The 14,832-nt window shown below is 36.2% G+C and overlaps 1 long non-coding RNA gene across 3 annotated transcripts in view; it reads right to left on the minus strand.

The window, feature by feature from the left end:
• The window catches only part of LOC309534949, a 105,694-nt gene that overhangs the window by 14,099 nt on the left and 76,763 nt on the right, over window positions 1-14,832 (minus strand). For all 3 annotated transcript variants that reach the window (XR_014220923.1, XR_014220924.1, XR_014220925.1), the window contains one exon: window positions 2,455-2,528. This is a non-coding gene — a long non-coding RNA (uncharacterized lncRNA). The remainder of the gene's footprint in view (window positions 1-2,454; window positions 2,529-14,832) is intronic.

Below are 14,832 nucleotides of genomic sequence, written 5' to 3' on the forward strand. Positions count from 1 at the left end.
TTATTATTAATTGCGTTTGAAATAACTGCCCTCAAAAATAATTGCCAAAGAAAAATCAGTCTAATTATTCTAATTTGTACTGCCATGTTAATTGTTACATGGCTAGGAATTCAAGAGACCACCTGCTTCCCAGACAACACAGAAACCTAGCTGGTGCTACAACCACTAAAAGAAATCCAAATCTCTCAGAAATCTGTTACACATAATAAAAAAACAGACAAAATATGGTCACTTACAGTCATATTGTCGCTGTAATCCCCCCTCCTTTATAATTTATTTTAGACCATGGAAACAGCAGAAAAAGTGGTCGTGCTTCTTTCAAAGAAGCTGACCTATAACGTACTCCCACACATTTTTACGAAGTTTAATTCCCAACAAAATATTTTGAACATCAAAGCGGTTTTCAAAGCGATACCTGGCTAAAACAACGACAGAAAAAACTTTCCTTTGTGACTCTACAGACACACTTTGTATATCTCCCAAGCCAATACAAGCCAAAGTCACTTCAAATAATACCCATACACTTATTTACAATTTATTTCTTGGTGCATTGATTTTTGCTAGTTTTTCACCCCCCAAAATTCTACAGGAGTCTCAACTTTTTAACAGCCAGCACTACATAATTGTACATCAACATTTCCATTGAAAAACCAAATCCTTCAACAGTCAGGCGTGCAGAGCTCTACTTTTTCATTTACAAACAAGCCACAAGCATTTTAATACTGTACATAGATTAAAGCCACAACGGACAACATGGGACAAAGACTGTGTGAAAAGAAACGTGAAATATAACAGGCCTCCCCTTATAACCCATATTTAACTATAGAACTGCTCAGCTATATATATTTCTCTGTCTCAAAGAAAAGATGGACAGTTTATGTAGTTTGCACTGTTTGAATTAAAGTTTATAAAGCTGGCCTATTAAAAAGGCCTTGTTTTTAGGATTTCAATTAATTTTTACATTTTTGTCTTATTAATATTATTTATCTATTTCAAGTCAATGAAGAATTTCAGAGTAACATTATTAAGTAATTTTAACCCTGGTACAGAAAACTTTATTTAATAATAAAAGTTGCATGAGTAATGGAATGTTGACTTATTGCATACATTTCTAGATATTAACAAAAGCACTTGAGGAAAAATACGCCTCAGGTGCTTTAAAATATTGACAATTTTTCTGGCAATAGATTAAATCTGAAATTAAGAATTAGAAATATTTTGACAGGATCCAACCATACCATTTCATAATGGTATATGTCTTTCTGGCTTCAAGCAGAACTATTTCTCTGTCGCCTCACAAAGGCAAAACACACACACACACAAACTGTAAACCTTCATTACTTTTTTTTATAGGTATTTTTTTTTAATCATAGGGAACTGCAGACAGAATCACTTTTCTGCAGCTTTCAGTCAGTGTGCAATTATTTTACCAAAAGGTAAGAAGGCTTTGCTTTTGCCTTTAAAAGATTTCACAATAGCATGGAGTTTTTACTGTCCTAAACCTTTGTTGTTGTTTTTAAACATTACCATGAACATCAAATTTTAGTAACCAGAATTTAATAATACGTAATCAAAGTGAAATATACAACTGATTTGGAGCTGGTGTGTGTTTTACAACAGCATACCTTACACTTTTAACAGGCCTTATCCCACAATTTTTGCTATTACTGTACATGAAATTATCTAAGGTACAGATTAGGTCAGGAAAATAATACCCCCAATGCCGTCCCCCTCACTCCACCCTGCCACCACACACAGCTCTTTATGTCCTCTAAATCACATAACTTTTTTAAATTGACAATTTGATCTTAAGAACCAAAGCATTAAGAACCATTGCAACCAAAGCCAGTAAACCCAAAATTTTATTACACAACAGCCTATTTTTAATTAACTAGCCTTTTTAAAAAATCGTACTTTGGGGCTCAATCCACTGGGAGCTTTCCAAGCACATGTCCAAAGAAAAGAATGACATTTGCAGAAAAGGCCTTCTACGACTACTATTTCAGCAGGAGTTGTATGGCAAATGTATCTTGTGGGACAGTGCTTCTTATCAAGCCAGACTGCTTTATTTTTAAAATGTTTACCAAATCACTCTGGTTGAGAAATACTGTTTTTAGAATTTAATTCTTGCATAACCAAAAAAAAGCCACCTTTCACCTGGAATTGTGTTTTTGCATTTTCTCATATGGATCAGTCTCACATACATACTGAATGTTACGTTATTCTTAGGCTTTTCATGGGGTAACTCAGTGTCTGCTTAACCATCCTTTCACACTTTGCTAGATGCTAGAACAACCTTAACTCTCTTTTTTCTGTATACAATACCTTACACAAAAATAACAGTCAGGGTTTATGTGGTTTATTAGTCTAAAGGCCAAATAATATATTATGGAACTATGGTGTAACTATTTTCTTATCCCATCAAAAAAATTAGGTAATAAACCAATGCCTTACCAGTAAAAGGGGGCTCATTTCTTTAATCCATCACTGGCATTTACTGAAAGGATTTCCCAACAGTCTCTGTAAAACTAAAGAGAGAGAAAAATAAATCTACCAGACAATCAGTTGCAATTACAAAAACTACTTTTTGTATTTTTAAAAACAGTCAGGACCCTTGAACTACAAAAGTTTATATTACTATACCTGAAATATATATTTTTTGAAATGTGGGGCCTATGTTCTTCATCACTATAACCTGTGTGGGTTTTTTTTTTTTTGTTTTGTTTTGTTTAAACTATATATACACTGCACTTTCCTCCTTTTTTGAAAAATAGAAAAATTGAAATTCTATATAATCTTTGTGTCTAGAAAATAAAAATAATATGAGTTGTAAGTAGTGGTTTGTTTTGAGGGAAGAGGAAATTGGAAGATACTGCTCCTTATTGCCTCTCCTATATCCTATTATAAGCATTCATTTCAAAATAAAACAATTTTACTCTTATTTTTCCCTTGGTTTATAATACTGTATATGTTATACAATAATACTGCTTGAATGCTTATATATATAGTGCATAATTTGTTCCTGCAAGGTGTTCACATTTTTTATTGTACCCCTCTATTGTCCACAAGGTATTTCACAAATAAAATAACCTCAGATCCACTATTTTCATGATTTGTTCATTTTTTATTTTTTATTTTGCATCCACCATCTCAAACAGATCCGTTATTAAGGCAATGAATGTGCACTGTATCCAGAATGAGACTCTTTAAAGGCTTTCATTTTATAGAGAATAAGTGGCATCCTTTTTTGTTTTCAAATGGGAAACTTAGGATGTAAGCTAAACCAGTTACTTGAAATCACTTTTTTCGGACTCTAATCTTCCAGAATTAATGTTGGTACAAATGTTGCCTAACACCCGCCTTTCCAATGGAGCTTCAGCTCCGTCGAACTGTTGCAATTCACATGCTCCTCCCTGATTTCGAAGGTGATCTCAAAGGTAGTGAGAACGAAGGAAACAGTTGGACATAACACTAACTAGGAAACACTTCCCATCAGTTTTTTCTTTCTACTTTTGCTGTGTATACTTTGGGCTAGATATTAGCATTTTATATATAAAAACTATTTCCTGCCTAATTTTATTTTGTACCCTTCACTGGTCCTATGAAGAAAAAACCAGAATGAACTGAATGAGTAGTGCTCACAGATTTTGTACAATATCTCAGGTGGGGGGGATGTTTAATAGGAAAATTGTAACCCTTGAAAATTTATTCAATATGTATCCCTTGATTCAAAACAACAAACCAACACAATTTCTGTAATGACCTGTTGGTCTACAAAAACCTATCTATTGGCACAAAACAAGCATAGGATCCAATAATGCACTCCCCCCCCCCGATTTATGTTATTGTATACAGCAGAAATTTGGGGTACAGCCATTTCCTAGAAGAAGCAGACTAAGAATAACTGAAAATGCCTTTTGAAGATTATAGCATGGTGCTCAAAGAGCCTGACGTTTTATAGAACCTCTTTGCTTGGGACTCCTACTAACACTTTTCAGGCTTCTTAAAAACATAGAGGATTTTGAAAATCTGCTCTAATACCTGTAAAGTATTTTGTTTTCCCCATCTTAAGTCTGTGAGAGTACCTGCATTGGTTTCACTTTTGCTCCTGCCACTTTTGTCCTTGTTCCTTAATGGCCCAGAGTCTCTTAGGGCTTTGTGGGGTGGGGTAGGGTGTTCACCTACTCTTACAGGTGCACACTTTAAAAATAAATTATTCTAAAGATATAAATGATGCTGATACATGTATATAATGGCATTTTATTGGCCACTCACTAAAATAGTTAACTGGGTAGCTCACAAATATGAAACCATAAAATACAATATGTAAAATAGCATAAAAAGAATCAGAGCATTAAAAATCCAGTTTTTAAGAAAATGTAATTTTGGGGATGAGGTGAGCTTAAAGAAATTGAAAGAATAATTACGTCATGTAAATCTAAAGCTATTGCATGTACACCTAAACTGAAGGGCATGTTTCATAACTAAAACCCAGTGACAGTTACCAAATATCACTTTAAATATATCCACTTTACCCATTATATAATTGAATATTGCTTTTAAAATAGTGTCCTAGCCTTTTACTATTCTGACTGTAATAAAATATTTTTATGATTCTATGAAAATTAATAAATACAACTTCATTTTTCTGTAAACTTCTAATTCCTAATTGTCTATCCTATCTCTCACCAAGACAATGTGAAATTAGGGGAAACTGATACTATCTTTCACCACCTTATAGTTGAGCCAAATCTCTCTTTCTATAATTTAGGTAAACGGCCTCTCACGCAACCGCAATCACTTGCTTCAGCTATCAGAGAGAGAGAGAGATAACTGATATTTTTCTGTATCCCTCTTTTCCCCTCTTCCTGTTGTGTCCTTGGCCATAAAACATCCTGGGCCCCAAAATGCTTTGTAAAATATTCCAATAAATTACATGCTTACCAGACCTACGTATAGGAAGCATAGCACATGGTTTGAGGCTCTGGTAAACACTCATTGCCAAAACAATTCCTTAACTAACATTGCAGTCCAACCCTCCCCCCCTTGTGCTGGGCTAGGGTGTTGGTGCTTGGCTTCTGCCATCATCACTCCTCTGGTGTGGAGCTCCTCACTCAGCCCAAACTGAACATGTGTGAGTGAGTGCTGCCAGTGGGATCTCTGGCAAAAGCAGCCTGTGAAAAGTCTCCAAACAGGGCATTTCAAAGAGGAGCTGAGCCAGCCTCAAATCTACTGGATCCTGAACCAGACTCACTGACGTCATATCTGGGCTCGATTGCTGTGCCAGCTTCAGGCTGACACAGCCATTTCCCTAGCCCCTGCCTTCTCCCTTTGCCATTTTGAGTGTATCCAAGCTGGTAATACTCTAGACCCACCGAAATCTGTCGACTTCATTTATTTCAGTGAGTCTACTCTTGAGTATGACTAATCTTGGTTACCACCCTATATTTGTCTATTTACAGGTTAGTGTCCCACATGGGAACTGAATGAAGAAGAGGAAAATCCAAATTCTTCTTCTTGTTCCTACTTCAGAACCTACTTGTTCTGAACAGGCCAATTAGCCAGTTTAAAAAAATTATCGTCTACCTGCCTGCATAATTTTGTGTCATAAAAACTGAACTATACCATACATTTAAAGCACTTTTAACACACATTTAAAACTCTCGGCTTCCCTCAAAGAAACATTAGAACTGTAGTTTGTTAAGGGTGCTGGGAATTATAACTTGGTGAGGGGTCTACCCCCGTTCCCTGGATTTTTTGGGGATGCCAATGTATGGTATGGACCCCTAACACTGAACACCACTCAAGATTCCTGCAAACAGAGAGCTACCAACTCATCCACCCAGTTCCTTCCTGTTGCTCCTCCTCTGTCGAGGTGTCAGGTATAGGGGCTATCCTATATAGTCTCATAATTTTTTTTCTGAATAACCTCTGGGAAATAGTTATTGCTTTTGTGTTCCTCTCTAGAACTGTGTGGGATAGTAATGCTGACTGGTGTATGGAGAAGGGTTTTTGATGCAGAATGGGAGCAAAAGAGAAGTCTAGCCTTTTCATTTTTTGTACAGGTTACTTCATTTTCTCGTCAAATATCTTACTCTATGGTACTCTAATTCTAAGTAATTCTAAGTAAGTCCCTCACAAAATGTAAAAGAATAGGCCCAAGTCAAACACCCAAGTACAGAAGGTAAGTGTCAGAATTAAAGACAAAATCAGTTTCCTTACTTCTTGCTTTGGAAATATTTAACAGTAATAAACACCAATTTTTTAAAAAATGCCTTGGACCCAACATCTGCTGCACCTTTACAGTGACAACAATCCAGACTGTAATTTGTCTAATCAGGAGCCAGAAATAAAACACACAAGAGGTAGGAGAATCATGGGAAATTTGCTATATGGTGCAGAGTCCCAGGAAAGTTGGAACCACTCTCCTTGGTAATAAATTGCTGTTACACAACAGTAACAGTTGTGGATTATTTATTTTTACTTTTTATTTGAGGAACTCTGGACAATTTGCAGCCACATTAAGAGAAGCAGGAAAGAAACTAAAAGTCAACTATCAAATTTTCCAGAAATATTGTATCCGATCCCTTGCTATAAAATATCTGTCCATATAGAAGAATCTTCTGTGAGACCTACAAGAGCCTAGAGCAGCCTTCCCTGACTATTCTGGCATGGGCTGATGGGAACTGTAGTCCAAAACATCTATGACAGCATCAGGTTGGGGAGGGCTGGGCTAGAGTGTTAGGCTTGGAGGTAGGAAATCACAGGCCAGTTTGCCAAACCTACTGGATGATATTGGACATGATACTACCTTTCATCCTAGTCTACGTCATGGATGGTTGTGAGGCTAAACTGTGGGTTTGGGCTCTTTTTATAGGAATGATCAGTTACAAATATAAAACAATGTCTAAAGCAGAAAGGTTCGGACTCAGCCATGAATGAATTCTATAATGGGAGGGCAGAGAAGGTACATGGTAGCACTTATGGTCCTTGAAACAGTGAAGCAAGCACCTATATAAATGCTTAGGCAGCACATTTAGCAGGGATTAAATATTGTTAAACTTTGTGTGGCATACTTCTGAATAAACACGCTTAGCATTGCATTACATGGCATCTAGGAATGATGGATAACTTTGATTCAGGTCTCATTTGAAGCCGAATCCAGCAAATTTGCAAACCAAAACACAGCTGTCCTTCGAAATTTGCGCTTATCTAAATTTTGCTATGTAGTTCACCAACCAGTGGTTAGAAAAAATGAACATATTAAGGGAAAGTGTGGATAAAAATGAATACATTGGTGAAATTAACACACAAAATGCATTATAGTAGGAGGAAATTGCTTCCAAAAATGTGCAAGTTAGGCTAAACTGCATATTAAAATTTGGGGGGGTATTACACAAAAATGCTGAATTTTCACCAGGATTTTAAAAAGAAGTGACATGTTGCTGTAGATATGGAAAACTGAGTTTAATATTGGAAAAATGAGAAACTGAGAGCAGTGCCATAGCTACTGGGGGCGTTGGGGCTAGCTGGGGTTTTTTGCCCTGGGTGAAGCGTGTGTGTGTGTGTGTGTGTGTGTGTGTGTGTGTGTACAAAAATGCGCATGGGGTGTGTGCCAAACAGGGTCTTTGACCAGGGTGAAATAAAGCCTAGTTTCACCTCTGCTGAGAGAACTGAAATTGACAGATTATGTCATCCTAAACAACGACACATTTTAACCAGGCCATAGACGGTCTAACTTTCCCTGAGCCTACCCAACCCTCCAAAAGAAAGTATAAAAATATTTATACTTACTTGTATATGCATTTAATGAACTACTTTTGCCAGGGCCTCCTCTAGTAGTGACTGCTTTAAACTGATTTCTCCAGCAAGAGATTTTAAATGACCAGACTGAAACAGAGGACATTTTGATTAACAGCTGAACTGGTGGTGACAGAATAACCACCACTCTCAAAGCGGGTAAGAGGGTGGGTTCTTTTTCTTACTCCTGTCCCTGTAGTTCTTTGTGTTTTGAAAATTTGAAATTTTGGTTTCAAAGGGGGCATTATTTACGACATCTCGGGCTGACATAATTGTTGGGCCTCTTCTTGGACCCTCTCAGCAGAATGGAGGGGCGTTAGTTCCAATAAATCCAAGCTATCTCCATCCCTGCCCCATCTTCGGAATGTCCCATTTTGTGGTCTACTGTCTCTGAAATGCTAGACTTATGGGGGCTGCCAGGGCATAGATACCAGCCACCATTGGAGGGACACTTTTGTCCCATCCTAATATCCTCCAACCAGTGGATCTGGGGGTTAGGGATGCCTTGGAAGACAAATTTCACTACACCTTGGGTTCCCATGTTTTTTAGAGTCTGTAATTGATTCCATGATGCATGAAGATCACTGACATCTTGAACCTCCTAATCAGCCTTATACAGTGGTACCTCGGGTTAAGTACTTAATTCATTCCGGAGCTCTGTACTTAACCTGAAACTGTTCTTAACCTGAAGCACCGCTTTAGCTAATGGGGCCTCCGGCTGTTGCCGCACTGCCGGAACAAGATTTCTGTTCTCATCCTGAAGCAAAGTTCTTAACCTGAAGCGCTATTTCTGGGTCTGTAACCTGAAGCGTATGTAACCTGAAGCGTATGTAACCCGAGGTACCACTGTGTAGGTATTACCTGTTGAGCCTATAAAAATACTTCTGACATGTTCAAAAAGGTGATCTTCCTAACTTTTGTACAGTTCAGTTAAAAGATTCATATTTTTGATAACCTGTCTGACACTTAAATTCAGGTGCATAGTTCATGTTCCCTCCCTCACTATTCTGATTTCTCGTTGTGTGCCTTTTGATGGTTTGGTCAAGTTGTTAAGGGTAAAAGGAGGGGTAGGATGAAAATGGATAGGACAGTTGATATGCTGGTTTTTTTGTTTTTTTTTAAACAAACAAACTCAAAAGACTGTATTGTAAAAAATGTTAACTGGAGTGCTCACAATTACCAAAAGTACTATTACAAGTCTTCTAAACGAGTAAATATAAAACATACCACTATTATACCAATATACTCTATTTTTTATTTGGGTGCTGGCAAACAAGTGGCATGAACAAGACAAGCACAGCTAGATTGGGAGTGGGGGGAATTACCTGACACAAGCTATATGAATTCAGGCACACCACTTTGAAGAAAAGCTATATTCAGTAAAATATTATTCTTCTTAAACCTCTGTTTCCTACCACTCGTAACAATAAAGCAACAGTCTGCTTCATGTTAATATAGCATAGCACAATTTTCCAGTTGGTTGAGGAAATGAAATATTCCCCTCTTAATAACAAATTAGGAAACTCCCTGAGTAGTGTTTTTAAATGTCTTAACTGAACATTTTAATAATAAACAGTTCTGTCATAAACTAGAAAAAAGGTAAATTTACAAGCTTTAAATGCAGGACTGGATTATGACCTTTCGAGGCCCTAAGCACTTAAAAGATTTTGGTGTCCCCATATATATCTAATTCAAAATATAAACAATAATAAACCATAAAATACGGGACAGCCAACATGACCAAGATAAGAACGATAACATGAGCTTCAGTGGACAGAGTGGCAGCTTACCAGTTACCAGATTCTAATGTTGTTGTATGCCCAAAATTAATGTATATCATTAATCTCTATCATTACTATATTATTATTACTATTTTATTCCTATTTTTATTATTGTATCTATCTATCTATCTATCTATCTATCTATCTATCTACATATACATATGTATGTATTTTATTTATTTTTTGTGGGAGCCTTTTTGCAGAACCTGGTTCAGCTGCAGCATATGGTAAATTCGGCAATGGAAAATTTCTGTGGTGACCCCCATCCCTTGATGCCCTAAGCACATGCTTATTTTGCTTAACGGTTATTCCAGCCCTGCTTAAATGCTTCACTGGTACCTACAAAGTGGAGTGAAGTCAATAGCCTCCACTGAAGGCCCTGACATGCACCATTAAAATAGCGTGATGTGTTATAGTGTTAACTATAACTATGTGAGCCAGGTCTGTCGACTTATGCCTCTGTCATGACACAAGGTCCTGGAAAAGATGAAACTGATTTTGGTAGAATTTACTTTAGTCAGTGTTCCTTAAACGCTTTTAGGCCATAAAAGTGTTATGCTGTAATGGTCTGATGAGGAGAGTGGGGTATTACAGACTGGCTTCTGTTAGAGCCCTGAGGGGGATATTTTTACTTGAAAAAATTCTGAACCACAGTATATCTAAACTCACCTATTGTTTTTAATGATATAATGATATGAGTTCAGTAACATTGGAAACACGGCTATCCCAAGCCAATGGCAAAATTTCACTTGTAAGATGGAACCTGCCTGCCAGATATATAAAAATTATGTTGTTTAGCAGCAAACCAAATACATCTATATTGCCCTTCAGATGTTGTTGGACTCCATCAGCCCCAACTAGCATAGTCAGGGAAGGTGGGAGTTGTAGTCCAGCAACATTTGGAGGGCCACAGGTTAGCCACCTGTACATAATACATCACAGTATGCTCCCAGTACATACTGGGAAATGTTCTAGAGTTATCTTGCCAGCTGAATCTTCCAAGGAGCTGCATGTGGTGGTGATATGGCTCTAATGGGGTCCTCAATATTCAAAGCTACTTTGTTATCATTTGCCTGTTCCTGGCACTGTGATTTGAAATACATGAGTGGGATGCAAGTCCTATTGATCAGCAAAAATGGAACTTTCTGTGTTTGAGGATTGAATATATTTAGAAATATATATATATAAGTATATATTTATACTTAAAGAAATGGATTAGACTTCCATTCATGATATGGGCTTGTTCAGGGTTAATTTATTTCAGCAGAACTCCTCCCGAAATAGCTATCTATCTATCTATCTATCTATCTATCTATCTATCTATCATCTTTCATCTATCTATATCTACATATCTGTAGACAGATAGCTACAGATGATTGCGTCTTAAGGGGTACAAAGACAAACACATAAAATGGTGCATGCATTTCACTTTTGCATAGCTAATGCGGTGCCTCCATATGCTGTGGGTTATAACTCCCATAATCCCTGAGCTTTGACCATGTCAGCTGGGGCTGATGGGAGTCCAAAGTCCACAACAGCTAGAGGACTTTCTGGTCCAGTGATGGCCAAACTTGGCCCGCCAGCTGTTTTGCGACTACAACTCCCATCCTCCCTAGCTAACAGGACCAGTGGTCAGGGAATTGTAGTCCCAAAACAGCTGGAGGGCCAAGTTTGGCCATCATTATTAAATCTGGTCTAATCTGATTGTACTGCCAACCACTGACCAGAGCCATGCTGGCTAGGCCTGATGGGAGTTGGACTCCATCTAGAGATTCCCAGGTTCCTCAGCTCTGGCCTAAGGGAAATTTGGGCTTATATTTTTTGAAAACCATTTCTGAAATGTATAAAAAGCAAATGTTGATATGGTGTGAAGGTCTTTCATCTAAAGAGGACCTGTCCTGTTCCATGCCCAAAGAAGCTCTTGGATTCCTGGCCCATGACTAGAACAGAAATTGGCTTCATAAACCTTAAGAGGCAGGAGTAACTTAAATTTATTTCCCCCTCAATTTTCCCCTTAAGACGTGTTTATGTAATTAGGAGCTTATCATACTACAATCTGAGCATATCCTACAACCCTGCCTGTAAGTTTATACAGTATGTACATCATTCCAGGTTCATTCAAAATCAAATATTAAACATTTTTAACCTTTGCTGTTGAAAAATAATTCTTAAAATTGTTTGGGTTGATTTATATAGACTCCAGTAAATATTGACATTTTGTCAAGGAGTTATACACAAGGTGAATTTTAATGAATTATTTTATTATTTATATTTTTCCCTTATTCAAAAAGGCTTTTAATTTGTCCTAGAAACAATAACACAAGGGCTATTGTATTATTCTTTGCTTCCTTGCAATATGATAGCATGTTGCTCTAACAGAACATGCAAGTTGCTCTTTTTAAATTGGTAAAGAGTAAGGCCCAGATATTGAGACAGTACTTCAGATACATTTACAAATGTTTCCAGCTTATGTAAGCTTAAGTGATCACCAAGGCAGCGTTTGATAATATAAAGTGCTAGAATGTCGTTATATAAGTCATAAAGTCCCTTCTACTGAAAGTTTTGTTTTTCACATGGATTTAATAACAATTAAGATTTGAGTAACAGAGTATCAATGCTACAGCATAGATTTGTAGAAATTAATATTTCATGGATATATGATAGAATGTTTGTAAGCAGTCTATTTTTTCTTCCTTTCTAATTAATCTGTGACAGTGTATATGTGTTCTAGTCCTGGATAAATATATCCTTTAAAATAGGATATAATTTTCAGAAACTAGGCAATAAAATGTGTTTGGGGTGTTTGCATGTTTGGTTGTCATATTAATAGTTGCCTTATAGATTTAATATATTATATAGCATAATACAAGATTTCTATGTAGATCAACAAACAATCATGGTTTAAATTACACTGTTTGAAAATTGTTTCAATTTACCTTACAAATGTATTATACGAGAGAATCTTATTATTAGGCAGCCAGAAATTAAGCACGTTTACTTAGAAACAAGATTCATTTGTGTTCTCGACTGTTTTAAAAAAACTATACACATTTTTAAAAAGGCATAAGCAGCCCCACAAATATAGTTTACATTAAAAAAAAATTCAAGACCCCTTGAAATATTTGTAAAAGAGCATTTACAGAAAATTCCTTTAACTAATGCCAACATTGAAATCAAATGTATTTTTGGTAATTTTCATTGTTCACATTTTCAATTCTGATTCTCATATTAGCTTTAAAAAAAGGTAAGTGAATGAATCAGTTTGGAATAAATGCAGCAGATACACCTGCTATTCGAGCTACAAACTGGATAACTGCCAAATTTTAAAGATTTTCCCCAAAAACAATCCTCAATATATAATTAAATATACTAAGGGTATTTAATTATTAGATGTAAAATTTTAGAAATTGTAAGTTTTAACATTTACCATATATATAAATTAAGGAAATTGATATAAATGTTATTTGAATTTTCAAGTGGGTTTTTCATAAATGGAGAGACAATATTCCTACATAAGTGCAACTCTATCTATCTATCTATCTATCTATCTATCTATCTATCTATAGATGCACATGCCTTTTTTTGGGGGAAAATATTTTAATTAGCCATATGAACTTAAAATATATAACCTTATAACATATGAGCTGATTATTAATGCTTTATAGGAGCCTGTCCTGCAATATGTTTTTAGTTGCATATATATGTGTATGTATTTAAAAAAATTAAGGAGCTATCAACAGTGGGGGTTTTCTTTAGAACCTTTTGTTTATTTTTTAAAGAACGTTCTTCCTAGTTAAATGCTGAAGTAAACTAGAACTCTATAAAGCTACCTAGGAAAACAGTCCTTTTATTGCTTGTTGCCGGAAATTTTCCTTGTTTTTTAAAAAACAAGCAGACAATTTGTTTCGAAAATACTAGCATATTTTATTGTATTCATTTGGACTTATTCTCAGGAAAGTAAGCATAGGGCTTGCAGCATTACACCACAGTCCTATTTATGTCTGTTCAAAAAAATAAATCTTGTTAAGTTCAGTTAAGTACTCCCTTCAGAGAACTTTGTCCAGAAAGGTGGTCTACAAATATAAAGAATAAATACATTTAAATAAAAAGTGGGTATAGGATTGCAATCTAACAATGCAATCCTATACATGTTTACTCAGAAGTACACACTACTCAGAGTTCACTGGGACTTACTCTCAGATTAGCGTGTATAGAATTGCAGTCTTCGTCTGCCAACAACAATGGCCTTCCAGTCATTACACAACCAGAACAGATGAGTTATTTGGTCTTCAGTGCAATCCTATGCAAGTTCTCACAGCAAGGCCCACTGTTTTCATTTAAGGTTCCTCTCAGGAAAGTAGGCACATGTTTGTAGCATCAGGTGCAGTTCATTCAAAAGAACTGCAGTTTAACTATTATTTACTTTTTTAAAAAATGAACTAAGTAAAAGGAGCTATGCATTAATTAATTGTAAGAAGCGTTGATACACGTAGGTCTCATTCAAGTCCAGTATTGCATCTTACTAAGCTTCTTTTAACTGTTTAAAAGTAACAAATATCTGAACAAGTTTTGCTGATCTCAACAACAAGGGTTTAACAACACTGGATGAACCAGACATTTCCCCCCTTTGCTCAACCTTTCTTCTCTTGCAGCGTATGAAAAGGCTGCTTTTGCCTGAAGGCATAAGGAGCACAATTATTCTGAGATCTTCAGAGCTATTATGCAATGTGTACGTCCTATGGCCACCGCCAAGGCCCCCATCCCTCTCTCTATCCAATCCCCCCCCACACTTCTCCCTTTTTCTTCTATTATTTTTGGTTTTAACCACTTAGGCATGGCCTTGTAAACTGGCACTGTGAATTGCAAAGCTTTAATGATGATTTCCCCCCACCTCCATTGTTCGTACTTGTTACATGTTTTCCCCCCCGAATGTTTTTTCCCCTAAAAGCCAATAAAAACCAGTGCATCTTTTTTCTGATGGCAACTAACTTGCTTTTAAAATTACTGTCTTTCTGTTTTCAGTACTATTCAGGGCTATATTAAATTACTGAAAAAATATTTATGCTGCAGTAATCAAACCCCTGGTTATAAAATAAAGTTGAATAGGATTACTTTAGAGCAAAATAATCTTTTAAAACCTACCTTTAAATGCCAGTTGTTTTTAACAGAGTAGAATTTTATATCTCAAAACAGTATATATGGGCTATATTGGAATTCTCTAAACTTTTTATAATTTAAAAAAATGGATGTA

This window comes from Podarcis vaucheri (genome assembly GCF_965113315.1).
Source record: "Podarcis vaucheri genome assembly, chromosome: 1".
In the NCBI taxonomy this organism is placed as follows: Eukaryota; Metazoa; Chordata; class Lepidosauria; order Squamata; family Lacertidae; genus Podarcis; species Podarcis vaucheri.